Genomic DNA, 15082 nt, shown 5'->3' with positions numbered 1-15082 from the left:
TATTATAATAATGACCTTCATTGGCAAGATCCTTAAAATTCTGGTCAATGTAACCTGACCAGCACAATATTTCTAAGCATCATAATTCCTTTTTTGTTTGCTTAATAATAATAATAATAATACATTTTATTTGTACCCCGCCCTCCCTGGCCAGAGCCGGGCTCAGGGTGGCTAACGTCATATAAATAACACAGTATACATAAGAACAAGCATCAATTAATTAAATACATCTTAAAATTAATTCAGACAAATTAAAATCTGGACAAACGGCAGTTATCAGGTTAAGATTGAGAGCGGTTAATACTTGCCAGGACCAACTCTTTTCACTGATCATATAAGGACCTGTGAACAGGCTGAGAGGCCTCCTTCATGCTTGTTCTTATACAAAGGAAAATAGGTCAGACTGCACCCTGGCCAAAGGCCTGGCGGAACAGCTCCGTCTTGCAGGCCCTGTGGAAAGATGTCAAATCCCACAGGGCCCTAGTCTCTTGTGGGAGAGCGTTCCACCAGGCTGGGGCCACAGCCAAAAAGGCCCTGGCTCTGGTTGAGGCCAGTCTAATTTCACTGGGGCCTGGGGCCCCCAGGACGCACGCCAGCCCTGCCCCTACCTGCTCTCTGCCACTGCCAAGGAGTAGCACGATGACAGCTCCCCCCTCTGCGCCACCCTCTGTCCCTGACCAGAAAGGAACAAGCACATCCATTGAAGGACTGTGCCCCAAATCCCCACATATTATGTGGATATGTTTGATTTCCTCTGAAGATCTTACTGTCCGCAGAAGCTTATTGTGACATAAAATCTCCTGTCTGCTGCCATCATGCTAGCTAAGTGATGCTAATTTAGTTTTAAGAGTATTTTATTTTTATTTTTTTAAAGATATTTATTGAAATTTTCAACATGTTACAAAAAAGAAAAAAAAATAGAATTGAAGCAGAAGAAAGTACACAGAATAAAAATAGTTGACAAAGTAGAAAAAAGAGAGAAAGAGAGAGAGAGAAACCCCTTCCCACCATATAAGAAAAAATTCAAAATGAGAAAAAATAACAGAAAAAAGAAAAATACAAAAATCACAAACCTTTAAAAACATTTAAAAACAAATTCATCATTTTCAAATCCTTAACTGTCATTACCTTCTTTCTTAGACCTCCTCCTCCCCCCTTTCTTTGTATCCTAGTTATTAATTATCCCAGCAAATCCTTTCCATATTTCATAATATTCTGTCATTACATTACCCTAATCTATTTTAATCTTATCTTTCTATAATAAAATAAACCTTAAAACTTAAAATTTAAATCTTAATCTTACCAACTTCTCATAATCATAATATTCTTTCATAATTCTTTAAACATCTTTGCTAAAGCCAAGTAGTTTCATTTCAACATTTTTCTTTTTTTTTTTTAAATAATTTTTATTAAATTTCATATTTCCAAATTAAACACATCAAATCAATTAGTCCAAATTATAACAATACATATCATATAATCCAATTGTTTTCCAAATTATAAATTTTTGTGGGGGGTACCCATGCTTCTTGATTGGCAGGAGTCCAATCCTCGAATATTTGTTCTGCTTCCATATTAAGAATGATGTTTCCAGTTTCCTCTTCTCAATACTTGTCATTACTCATTTTCCTTTCCATTTTCCTCCGATATGCTCCGCAAGTGGGTTGAAAAAGACAGTCTTATTTGTATTTCTGTGTGGGCTTTGTGCTGCTCTTTCGTAAATCACTCTCCTCCAACAGTCCTTTCCGCTCGAGTGAGTAATCGCCATTTTTGTCGTTCCGATGAAATACAGTCTAGAAACTCGCTCTTTAGCTTTTCCGACCTGTTGCATCGTAAATTAGTCTTTTTGCAGGAGGGCTGCCTCTTCCAGTTCGCAATCTCCTCGAAAATAATATATCTTCGGCTCGCTCTCCCCAAGACCAACTCCAGCAACACAGGTCTCTTATCAAGTTTCCATTCTTACTGCGTCACAAGAGAGAGCCCTTCTTCTTTCCAAATCCTTCACAGAGTAAAACCTTTAAGTTCATAATTATTCCCACACAATTCATTTTTAGTCCCATTTGCAATTAATTTCTGAGACAGATCTTCAGGGGGAGGGTTATTAATAATCACATAGAGCAAAAGAAATAAAAAGTCGTTTCCCCCCCCTTAGTTCCGGCATTCCAATCCACATACCATATTTGTAGTACTTTGATGTAATCTTCCATCTCAGTCCGTCTCAGTCTTCTTCCTTTCAGTGGTAAAATTGTTAGCAGATAAAAACCTCCTGCCTCTCTTGAAGCATGTGCGTTATCTTTCCCAATTTTTTTTTCCTTTTAAGTAACGCAACTAGTTTCGCTCCTGGAAGCAGCTTCGGAGGAGTTCCGAGGCCCGCCGAGGGTTGTGCACCCAGTGCCTCACCCCCTCCTTCTTCCGAGCTCGGGGGTGATTTATGGCAACAGCGGGTGAAAACGGCATCTCTCCCCCCTGGAGAGATGAAGGGAGACTGATATACTCCCCATAATCAGCCTCTAATTACCTCGTGTGAGCTGGATAGATGTTAATATCCGCCATCTTCCAAGGCGCCCCCTCATTTCAACATTTTTCTATCATTCATCAATTTTATAAGACAGTTCTAATGGTAGAAAAAAGAGGTATAAACAAATCCAATCTTCATCCAGCGTCCCTTCCTCCTGGTTCCGGGTTTTGTCAGTCCTTATTCCCGTCAATATAGCCCATTAACCTGGCAGCCTTATGTCCGAGGCCCTCAAGTCTCTTCCATGACCCTTCCGCGGCTCTTCTTCATATTTGTAACTGTATTTTCCCTTGTCTCCTGCTCGTAGTAACTCCAGCTTGACAATGTTTTTAACCCTTCTCATCAGATCAGCCCCTTTTCCATATTCAACACTGGGTTCCATGTAGTATTTAAAAGCATGTTTCAGAGGCCCTCCAAAATTGAGAGCCCCCACAGTCCCAAACATCTCACGGCCCATTGCCACATTTGAAAAGTCCAAACATTCCAGCATAGGGGGGTCAATCCAGCCCCCCATTTCCAAACCAAGCCAAACTTTTCCTTTCCAGATATGGCTTTTTCCAAGTTCATTTGTCAAATCCAAAAAATCATATTCCTGTTGGGCCTGTTCTGTCAAAACACATTCCTGATTTGATGTCAAAAACTCCTGTTCTGTCAAGACACACTCCTGGTTTAAATCCTGAGTGGGCTCCACATATTTTCCCACTGTCTGTTCAAAATTTCCCACTGCCTGTTCAAAATTTATAGTCGAAGTCGCCATCCGATTCACCTTCTCGTGTAATTGTTCCAGTAGATCATTTGTTTTATAGAGAGCACACAACAAGGCTTCTGAATACATTGTCCTACAAGATCAGATACTTGTTCCCACGGTTGTAATCTGTAACAGCTGTCGACTCCCTGGAGTTAGTTACAGTTTCACAGTTACAGTTTCACAGACTCCCCCTAGGGGGAAGACTTCTATTTATTCTTGCAACAAAGTTTCCTTTTTTGAGATACTTTGTCCATATATATTCCTTTAAAATGCAAAAGGGAACAGTGGAATCACTAGGTTTCTCTTCTTTTAGCTATCTGTCAAAAACACTTGTCTTTGGTCAATGAACTTCACACGTCAGTCCTGACAACCCACTCCAGGATCAGGACGGAGGAAAGTTACTTCACTTTAAAGTCACTTTAAACAGTCCAAAAAAATCTCCCCCTTCTCCTACTGTCGAAGGGGAGTTCCACAATTTTAAATGGTGAAATCCAATCTTTTAAAAATGATTTTCTGAGCTCTAGTTTAAATTGCCTTTGCTTTATTCTGTTTACAAAAGAACGGAAGGATGACTTCCTGTTTAGACCTTCCCGTTCCGTACCAAATTCAAGTAAATTTGAACCCTACTCGCAAGTCCTTATTTGATGTCCAATTGTTCAAAGTCTAAGTACTCACGGGTGCTTATTTTAAAGTCCAAGTTGTCCCAGGAAAAAGGCAGCGCTCTCCGGCAACGGCTATGCGGCTTCACTCCACGGAAATAGCAGTTGACTCACAGCACCACGCCACTTCCCCCTCTTCACTTCGGAGCCCATTAGTGGGTTCCTTAGCGGGTTGGGGGGGCGCTAATGGTGCCCGCCGAGTCCCATGGTCACAGGCTTCATCCCCCTGTGATTTTTAAGAGGGTCCCCGCTTCGCCGTAGCGGAGAAGACCCGTTTTCCGCGGAGCTATTCCCTCCAGTTCAGAGGGAGTCCACCATTGCCGGTGGCGCCACCCCGGAAGTTAGTTTTAAGAGTATTTTAAGTGCTGATGGGGAGTTTTCTAATTCCTGGAGGATTAATCACCCTGGTGCTGGTGTGAAACATCCCTTTATCTTTTACTCAGTATAATTAGCCGCTCCACGCACTTAAGAGCCCGTATGTAAAGTATTGTTTGCTTTGCAAACAGATGACTCAAAATGTTGTTAGGTTCTTTCATTATGTCTGATATGGACTGGCTCCATTCCAAAAATGGGTTGGTCATCTTGTTTCCCTGTTGGACCTACCGTATTTTTCGCCCCATAGGATGCACCGGCCCATAGGACGCACCTAGTTTTTTTGAGGGGAAATAAAGAAAAAAAAATTTATTTCCCCCCCAGGCATGGGGCTGGGGCGGGGGAAGCCCTCCAAACCAGGTCGGGGGACAGCGGGATGGTGCTCTGCGCCTCCCCGCTGTCCCGCGAGCTTGTGGGGCTGGCGGCAGGGAGAAGCGGGCTTCTCCCCACCGCCAGGCTCCAAACCAGGTCGACGGGAACTCCCGCAGGCTCCCAAGGCTTGCGGAGAGCTTCCTGAAGCCTGGAGAGTGAGAGGGGTCGGTGCGCACCAACCCCTCTCGCTCTCCAGGCTTCAGCGAAAGCCTGCATTCGCTCCATAGGACGCACACACATTTCCCCTTCATTTTTGGAGGGGAAAAAGTGCGTCCGATAGGGCAAAAAATACGGTATATTGTTTATTATGGGGCAGGGAATTAAATGGATTTTCTGGTTGGAACTATGTTGCCATGGAAAACGCTTCCAAAGTCTTTGTTTTTGATTCTAAAAACCTAACAAACTCAAATACCTTAAAATTAGCACATGCCTGGATTCAATGGTGGTTAACCATCTGACCCACCTCTCATCCGTTGTGGCCCTTTGAACTGGCTCAAGCAAAGGGACTTTCCCTTCTCTTGCCCCCGTGTGCCCCTAAATCAGTCCTCCCCGAGGCTGCATGGGGAGGAGAATGGGGGACGTCCTATTGCACAAGCACAAATCCTACTCTAGATATAACCCATGACCCTTTCCTTTCATTAGGCTGCATCTGTGAGATATTTTCCACAGCTTTCCATTCTCTTTCCATCTCCCTTTCAACCCACCCTTTTTGCTATATTTTACCAATATAATGGGTGGGTGAGTGGAAGAAGAAGTGTTCAACCCACTGATTATGTCTGCTTGCCCTCACTTCCCTGTTTTGGTGTTTTGATCCTGAAGTTGGAAAGGAGCCTCTGCACATGGGCTAATTCCAATCTTAGGATGAATTAATGGAGGTTGGGAACTGGGCCAGTTGATTCCATGTGTGAAACAGTTTCCTTCCATCACCCTGTTTTTGAGGCCTTTCTTCAGTTGCCTTATCTTCTGGGCAGGTTGACCGAAAATGGTTCCTATGCAGAACAAAGACTGTGTGGAAAGAAGCACAAAGGTTTCTTTCCAATCTTCTAAATCTAAGAGGTAGAAAATAAATATTTAACTGACTCTCCTTATGACACAACATATGCTACACCAGTAAGATGAAACAATAACAGGTAGTACATACCTTCCAAGTGTCCCTATTTTCCAAGGACAGTCTCAGAATTATGAAAGTCATCCCAGCTTCTGAATTGATCTTGGAATGTCTCTATTTTCCAAGCTCAGAGAGGAGGATGAGCAGGGGAGTGAGAAATGTCCCTAATTTCATCTCAGGAATGTTATTGTTCAATGTGTATATCCCTCCCACCCCCACTGTCACAGCCAAGAATCTACAATGGGATCTTATTACACACGTGCTTGAGAATCTGGAATCCATCTGTCCTGACTTACCTATCATCTTGACTGGAGACTTTAATGCCTGCCTAGGCCAAGGGTGGGAAGTGTACACAAAAGCATGGGGGATCCTGGATACTTCTCTTCTCCCAGACGTCTGTTTTTGGGACTGTAGATCCCGGGATCCAGTAATTAATCTGGCAGGTCTGCGACTCACTAAGCTGACCACCACCAGAGCCCTGATGTAGCTCAATGGGCTAACCAATTGGGAAGGCTCTGGGAATTTTACCTATATCTCCTCGCAGGGAAATAGTGTGGTGGACTACATTCTGATACCCACTAAAATGATTCCCTACGTGGTTGAGTTCTACATAGGTGATCCTATGCTTAGTGACCATCTCCCTCTGCATTGCATTTCTCACATTTTCTCATTTAATCAACCCATCCTTTCCTTTGTTGCTTCTAAATTAAGATCCCATTTTTATTGCTGCCAAACTATGGAATCAAAGAAAATGTTTCCTGGAAGGAATGTTTAAAATTCTGACAGCCCAGCTGAGGCACCGTCAAAAATTAAGTTGCAACCAAGCAGCTCTGAAGAACCACTGAAGAGCAGAACTAACTCCCCAAAAGCCCAATGCATTATTTTGTCTTTTGTCTTAACAACAGTTCTTTCCTGTCATCACGACCCAGTAGGAACCCTAACCTGACATGCAAAAACAATGTGACTCTAATGGACAAAGAAAACACATTTATGATGATCCATTATTTATTGGTTACATAATACTCAGTTTCCTGAGGAAGGAAATCTAAATCAAACTTTTTCCTAAGTTTGGAAGAACTGCAAAGTTTTGGTAAAGTTTCCTCACTTTAAGTAATGTCAGGACTTTTGTCCAAAAGAGAGGAAACTAGAGACCAATGATGCGTATCTACCAAAGCAAGCTGAATCTCATCGGTTAAGAATGCTTTTACTATAGAAAGAAAGAGATAAATATAAAAGAGAGTGATAAATGTAAAAGAATCATAGGCTCTAAACACGAAAAACAAACACATGTATTTCATGGGATCTATAGTTAATGGTTCCTTTTAGGCATTTAGATATTTGAAGATACAGAGTTCCAGCAAAGCACATCTCAGTTAATGGTTGAAAATGCTTGAATGGTAAGCTCCCCCATTCAACCCTGCACTAAACAAGTTGGCTCAATGAAAATTATACAAATAGAAATCAGAAAACTGTAGTTGTCATTCAGTTACTGTAATTTGACGTGTGAGATTTATATTGGCCATTTACCTCATTTTCCATATGCTGCCCTAGTGTTGTGTTGGTTAGCTTTTCTCGACCTGGTGCATTCCACATGTTTTGGACTACAAATCCCATCAGCTCCATTCAGTAAAGCCGAGTGGGGTAGTCAACATGGTGACCTCTAGATGTTGTGGACTCTGACTTGCGCCAGTAGGTATAGAACCGCTATGCTGGGGAGTGTAGAATGGGGCAGAGATCTCAACTCACCCAAGCTCAGAACAGCTAAACTATCACAGAGCTCCCCATTCCACCTGCTGGAAAATGCAGATGGGCAAACATTGGGGAGAAAGCCTGAAGAAAGCCCTGGAACAGCAGGGCAGGAACTGACCCTTGATCTGCTGGATCCTGAGCAGACTCCCCTCCATGCTGTTACTTGACAGCATGAAGACCCAGTCTGTGCCAGCTCCATTGCTATAGCTATCCCACCCACTGACATGTGTGATAGGGCGGTAGATGCAGCAGTGGCTACACTGCTCTGCCACATCCTGCCACTGCTTAACCATGCTGTGGATTACTCTTGCAATAAATAAATACAATGCCAGTTGGTCTTAGCTGATGATAACACAATGCTTTCCTGATAAGTGAATGCAGTGAATTTTTGAGATATTAAATAATTGGTGGTGACATTATTATGTGTTTGGAGGGGGGCGGAATGTAAGTATTAGATGAAAACAACAACTTGGTGGCAAGAATATCACTCTGATTCCTAGCTATTGAGTTATTGAGCTACTCTGTGAAATCTGACCCAAACATACAATGGAAACTGTCAGCCCCAATTAACCAAACCTCCAAATTGTCTGTGTTTAATGTCAAAAAATTATAAAACGTCCAGCAGGAGACAGCTGTTAGACACTCAAAGATACAGTTACTGACCTCAGTAGGAAAGGTTAAAGAAACCACCGATCTGAATATCATCAGAGCACAAAGGAAAATGAAAGCCATATGACCCAATCAACACTTCAAGAGGGACGTGAATATAATCAAAGATATATAGGAACTGGTACTGAGCCTTGAGGTTTGCCATTATTTGAAGCAAAGAATGTGAAATCCTTGATCTACACATGGCAAAGAGAAAAGATTATGGAGATAAAAACTTAAATCTAATATACACACCAAGCCACATGATTAACCATTAAGATGATAAATGGCGAATGAATATCATATGGCTTAAGGTGTCAAAAGCAGATGTTAAATTGAACAAAATGAACACACATCCACCAGGTTTTAGTGGAGAATGTGATAAAAGAGTGGTATTTAAGTATGGGTGTGTGCGCGATATATGAGAAATGTTTTTTTAAAAAGTTATTTATTTATTTTTAAATAATGGATGAACAAAACTCCTCTAGTTTTCAGTTCTCCCACTAACACCATTTCTCTGCCTTCTCTGCCAAATACCTCTTGTGACTTATTTAAAGAAATTGTTTACATGGACCTTGAAGCAATGTCAAACACGGCATGCTGGCAAATGAGTTAAGTCATGGTTCTAATCAACACATGTGGATAAATCGTTGTGACTTTTTGAAAAAGACGTTGCCCTACTTGAATCCTGAATTCGCAGGAACTCTACACTAGGCGATTCATCTGTGTATGTAGACGAGGTCTAAGTTTTTGGTGAAGTGGTCCTGTCACGGCATCCAATGCTTACACAAGCTCCATTTTTCAATGCAGACAGATTGCTACACCCCACACTCTCAGGTTCTCTGAACCCTGTGGCAGCCCTGCCAATCAATCAAACTCTTCAGGTAATAGCCAAACTCCATTTGCGTTCTGAGGTCCTGGAGAGGGACGGGCTGCTAGACAGCTGGAAAGAGACATATGGAAAGCGCAGAATAGCCCAGGACATTGCAGTGCACCTGCCACAATGATAATGCTGAAGGAGGGGGCAGGGGGAGCAGATTTCATTGACTACATATTAGAAATAGCATGTTTGCCTTTGTAAGTAATATCAAGGCTGAAATCGGCATGTTTTAATGGTTAGATACAGGAACTGACAAATGGGACCTGGCTGTAAATCAGTGACTCTGGTTGGTCTGGCATTCTTCCTCGCAAGCACTCAGCGATGGCTTGTTTACACAACCAAGATCCAGAGGTTATTGTCCTAGGATTGCTGCCCATCCCTTCTTTTGATTGTTAGGTTCACTTATCATGACATGAAAGAGAGGTAAGCCGAGAGCTCCAGATCTTGCCAGCAGATGTTGATTTTCTTTCAACTCATTTCAATTCCTGGTTCACCTTTCGCCTCTGCTAAGGCAAATGAATATGCTTTTGGGTGGAGGTAGTTTTTATAGTGGGATGCTGGCAGGATACCTGTCAGCCTAGAAGCTGGCCATTAACTTTTTTATGGTACACGTTGCAAAACTTACGGTGATTGGGACTGACTTGTCAAAGGCCATTCAGTGAATCCAAGGCTGAGCTTGGATTTGAACCTTAAAGATCCCATAGTGACAACTCTAATGGACTACATTGGGAATCACATCACTCTTTTGACTCACTCTGTGCTCTGATTTCCCTATATGTCATCTAGTTCTGCAAGTAGAGCATGTTACCATTTCAGCATGCTCATTCTGTGCTTGTCCATAAGGAGGACCTATTGCTACTGGTAATAAAAATGTAGAAGTAAACAAAAAGAATAATAGACTGGCATTGGTTCTGCCTGCAACAGTTACATCAGGAAACAACACTGGCCGGTCATTCATTTGGATATACAGTATACAGTTTCATTGTGTTTACTAAAAATGAACCTATATATATGATAGTTATGAGTGTTGTGTGGGATTTTCGCAATGTGAATTTCATTAAAGTTAGAGCATTGCCAGCGAGCACCAGATTGAAAGCTGTACAAATTTATCAAGACTAGACAACAACTTGGAGGCTCTTGGCAGGACATTTTCCAGTATCAAAGAACTGGAGCTTTGTTTTTGTTTTCAACAGAACAATGAACATATTGTCAACCTGCAAAAGGCACCGGTGAATTCTGCTTCATTCACCTTCAAAAATTGGTATCTAGGATTGGAATGAGAGGCACCATTTGAGGTGGCTCCAATCCTTTCTGGTCAGTCCAAGAAAGTGGTGCTGGGAGACTGCTGCTTCATCCTGTGACCTTACACATAACAGGTTCTTCCTGATCTCCCTTGCTGTTTTTGGACACAAAGCTGTCCGAAGCTGTTTGTCGTTGAATGAAAAAGTTAGCTGTAGGCCTGCACTTAAATCAATAGGGCTTAAAAGGGCTAAACCTTGGTTAGATCTTTCCAGTGTTCCAGTAATTAATGGCTTTTCCTATGGCCACTCTAAGGGAAAACTATCCCTTACTTTTACCTCAGGGGTATCGTATAATACAACTTGGGGTTTCCGTTACCGCATTTTACAGCAGCAGTAATGCAAGAATTTACAGCTGATCTTATAGGCTGAGACAAAAGTGTGCCATTTTATGAAGCCATTAAACACCTTGAAATTTTCCCACATTGAACATCAAGCTTACCGTGTTTCCAAATGTTCCCTGGCACTGCCATTCAGTATGTTTAACCCCGTAGTGTAATAAAATTATATGGTTTGACCAGATATTCTGTAATCCTGGGAGATATCACATCTGGACGATGTTTTGAGTGCAATTGAATACCTCAGAGACGTCACTGTCAAAATGAAACATCACTCTATCACCAGAGCTTGTTAGTAGGGAACACCTGGTCTACGTGCAGCAAGGTTATTAAATTTCTCCTTCACAAAGAGAGCTTTCAAGAACCATTGGGGTACTATTTTTTATGACCAAGATTAAAATTTTAAACCAGACACATAAGAGCCTCCATTGTTTGTTTGTGGATTACCTGATCAGGAGAATAATTTATGCAAAACTTTTCTCATTTTCCTTTCTCTTTTTGGCAGAGGAAGCACCTGACCCAGTTCTGCTGCTGAAGTCCAGCAGCTCTGGCCTTGGAGAAGAAATATCCCAACAGTCTTCTGTAAGATGCTGTTTGACAGAAGAGTGAGGTAATGACTGAAATAACTTTAAATGAATGATTTATGCAAACTTCCTTTATAACTACCTATTGCAATATTTTAAATTAATCTGAAAAATGCACTGTCTTTCTATACCAGCAACTGGGAGGATCCCTGATGTGATAAACACATCGTATACCCTCGTTCATAAGAGCTGTCTATTCATCTTGATGGAGAGGGCAGCCCTGCATATGTGTCACTTTGCCACAGCGGTGGCCCATCCTGTTTTGCTGCCTGAGGCAAATTGGGAAGGTGCCGTCCCTTAGCTCCCCCCTGCCAAAGCCTCACTTATGAGGGTCGTGCAGTGGCAGCTTCTGGGTCCCAATGAGATCTCGCCAAAGGTCTGTGAGATATCACTGAAACCAGGCCACTGCCACTGGAGCCACTTCTCCAGGTATGGGTAGGGGAGAGGTGGGGGCGGTGCACAGGAGAAATGAGGCTTTGGCAGGGTGCGGCTTCTGGTGAGATCCTACAAGAGCTCCACGAGATCTTGTGGAGCTCTTGTGAGATCTCACTGGAATCTGGTAGCTGTCACCACTTTTCGCTTCTGCAGTGGCTGCCACCCCTAGAATTTTGTTGTTTGAGGCAGTTGCTGCAGGCCACCTTAAGGACAGGTCGGCCCTGCTTGGGTATAATAGAAGTGAACGAGATAGCCAACTCCACAGAAGCTCCCTATACACATTGGGAGTATATTACATGGAGCCAGGGCCATCTTTACCCGGGAGTGCAAGGGGTGTGGGGCACCCGGGCGCCCAATACTGGGAGGTGCCAGCTGCCTGCCGCTGAAGCTGCCTAAGCTCTTAACTATCTACCTGTTGTGAAATAATAATTTTGATCAAACTAGAAAAACAAAATACATATATACCTAGGTATTACTGAAATGTATACCTACTGTTTCACTAAAGGACTTTCGACTTTGTGTGCTCGTTTACCAAAGACGCGCCGTGCCAGCGCGGTGCTTGTCATTCACAACAGCGGAGCTTGTCAGACTCAACGATGGCGTTCACAACTAAATTTGGGGGTGCACCCCGGTGGCACATATGCTAAAGACTTGCCTGCATGGAGCTTTCCAGAGCAAGAGTTTTTTTCTGCCAACTTTTCAAAGTTCTGAAGCACCCATAACCGGGTTTGGGTTCTCAAAAGAGCTTTTTACGCAGCCTTCCAGGAGTTCACTGGAAAATGTAGAAAGCCTCCCTGAGCTTTTAACAGGCTATCAAACTGGCGTCTAGAAAAAGACAAGGATCCTGAAGCTTAAATGTAACCACCGTTAAAATGATTAAGGACATTTAATATCCTAAATGCTTTTGAAAGCTGAGTGTCAGTGTACATCTGGAAGTATGAGCAAGAGCTGTGGCTTTTTGAAAGAGCTCTCCTTTGAATTTTTTTTTTATCATTAAACTAAATTACATCTTAAGATAAACACTAAGAGCAGAAGATGATTCAGTGTTTATATGTGTTCCCTCCCATTACTTTTCATATAAAATATTTGTTTTTTAATTTCACCAACACTGCAGAGAGAGAGACTGGCTCTAAGTCACTGATATAAGCCTTCAAATATGTGAGGCTGTTTTTAACAAAGTAAAATAAAAGTCTTTCCTTTTGTTTAGTGCATGTGGAGAGAAGACCTCATAATTCTGCATGACAGAACAAGCTTGAGTTAAAAAACAACAACCCATTTGCTAAGAGACAGATAATATCCGACATACACATCACAATGTGCATTTTTGCCGTTCCAACAGATGCAGCCAATCATGTGCAATTGCACAACATGATGACATCACTTGCATAGAAGCTGCTACATGTTATTCTATGAGGAGAGAGGACTGCAGCATCTCTGTGGCTCTTGCAACATGCTTAGAGCATTCTTGGAATAGGACAATATAAAATAAGCCTCTAGACATGCCATCACTACGAACCTTTCCCTTTGAAATTCCTCACTTCTTTAGTAGTGTCTCTTACAGGCAAGAGAAAAGAAAGTTGGGCCATGGATGAAAATCCCTATGAAACTTCCTATGATGTTTGTTCTCTTTTTTAAAAAAGATGGCTGCTCCGAAACCAAAATAAGACAAATGATTTTATTTTTTCTGATACTTTAACAGCATCAGATGTAATCCTGTGAGTGCAGAATCTTCTCAATGAAATAGTACAGTATTAAACGGGATAGTCAATTATACTCTCCTGTTTTGCACCAGTTTTGTTTAAACTCATATGCCTTCTCTCAACTGCGTGGGAACGGTAGCTGGGATCCCACATAGCTGGGATTATGTGTGAGTAATCCAACCACATGGGTGGGGACCAAGTGTGTGGGCTCTCCCCACAAAGTAAGTGCTGATCCAAGACATTGGGGCACCATGGGCCAGGAGTCAGCTTCGCCTGTTGAACAGCAGCCTGAAGGGGGAGAGGCAGAATGACTCCACCTGCGGCTGATCAGCCTTTAAGGACACAGAGGAGAAGGAGTTAATGAGAACCAGCTGGCTTCAGTCTTCTTAAGCAGAGCTTCCAGCAGCAGTCAGATGCTGGTAACAATGTTTGTAGTTCCTGGACTACCTTGCTGCTTCCTGCTCATCTTGACCCCTGAACATTGGATTCCCTGACCCCTGAACCAACGGACCACGTGGAATGCTGTTTGCCCAACTCTAGGACTCAACCTGATTTCGGATGTTGACTCTGCCTCCAGGCAAGTACATTTCAGAGACTCTTCTGGTTGGCTGGCCACTCCCACTTCACCAATTGTTCATGCTGTTGCTCAGTAACAAAACTATGACATGGAGTGACAATTCAGGGGGTGGGGGAGAGAACCATACTATTGGCATTGCCAGTGTAGTTCAGCCATGTGGGAGCTGATCACAGATAAACAGCTGATGATGGAAAATAAAAACGGGGCACCACTTCAAGTCAACCCCATCCACTAATTTCTAGCATTTAAGATTTACCAGCCTAATTTCTTAAGACTTTTTTAATGGCACGAGTCTTCTTTTTATTGAAGGGTTCACTATGAAGTATGACATAATTCTAGCCTCCCTCTCTGCAGGCAGGGCTTTGTGGACTGGCAGAACCACTACCAGATCTCTGTTCATGTCAGGCACAGTGGAAGGTTGTGGGGAGAGGATGATTCGGCTCAATCTGGATCAGTTGTGGTACCAGCTCCAGGCTGGCACAGCAATGAGCCCTAGATTGGGACAGAGGCCTGGCTTCAGTGCAGGTTTGCATGCTCATAATGAGAGATCGTTTAGAATAATGAGGATTTGATTCTCCTAGAACAACATTATATGAAACTGATGAGGCCTGAGACACACAACTGGAGCCGTTTGGTGAGAGTGTGAGAGCATCTACTTTGATTAAATCCCTGGCACCTTCAGGCAGGACTGGGCAAGGTCTCTGCCATTCATCATAGACACTATTGAACCAGATGGACTTGGTAGAAGGAAGTTCCTACTATCACAAAGTCAGCAACAGTTCATTTTCAAAATATTATTACTAGATTTGGTCATATTGAAGCATTTCCTCAGTGCAGCAGAAGGAATAGAGAGAGGAACTAGAGTAAGTCATATTTTTTATGATTAAACATTCCAAAAAATTCATGGATTTCACCTCTCTGCCCCCACCCAATGGCTGCGTTCTCAGACTTTTAAATGAAGTTTTGAGTTGACAGAATTAGGTGCTGGTGGGCTCTAAACCTCATCGGTTCTCAGAACAAAGGGAAACAAACGCTCTTTGGGTCATGGCCTGAATCCTGCAACCTTTAGAGACTTGACTGACTGAGGAAAGAAAACAAG

The 15082-nt window shown here is 42.6% G+C and overlaps 1 long non-coding RNA gene across 2 annotated transcripts; it reads right to left on the bottom strand.

Moving 5' to 3' along the window:
• Positions 1–9265: 9265 nt before the first annotated feature.
• LOC308474901 lies at positions 9266–14011 on the bottom strand. 2 transcript variants are annotated; one of them, XR_013985020.1, is made up of 4 exons: positions 13854–14011; positions 12199–12531; positions 11135–11277; positions 9266–9554 (listed from the first exon to the last, which is right to left on the bottom strand). It is a non-coding gene; the product is annotated as an uncharacterized lncRNA (long non-coding RNA). The 2 variants fall into 2 exon arrangements; XR_013985021.1 differs by lacking the exon at positions 9266–9554 and adding an exon at positions 10798–10942.
• Positions 14012–15082: the final 1071 nt, after the last annotated feature.

The sequence above is a fragment of the Podarcis pityusensis genome, assembly GCF_964106645.2.
Source record: "Podarcis pityusensis genome assembly, chromosome: 4".
In the NCBI taxonomy this organism is placed as follows: Eukaryota; Metazoa; Chordata; class Lepidosauria; order Squamata; family Lacertidae; genus Podarcis; species Podarcis pityusensis.
Note: the sequence above shows the minus strand (reverse complement) of the source record. Positions and strands in the feature narration are given on the sequence as shown.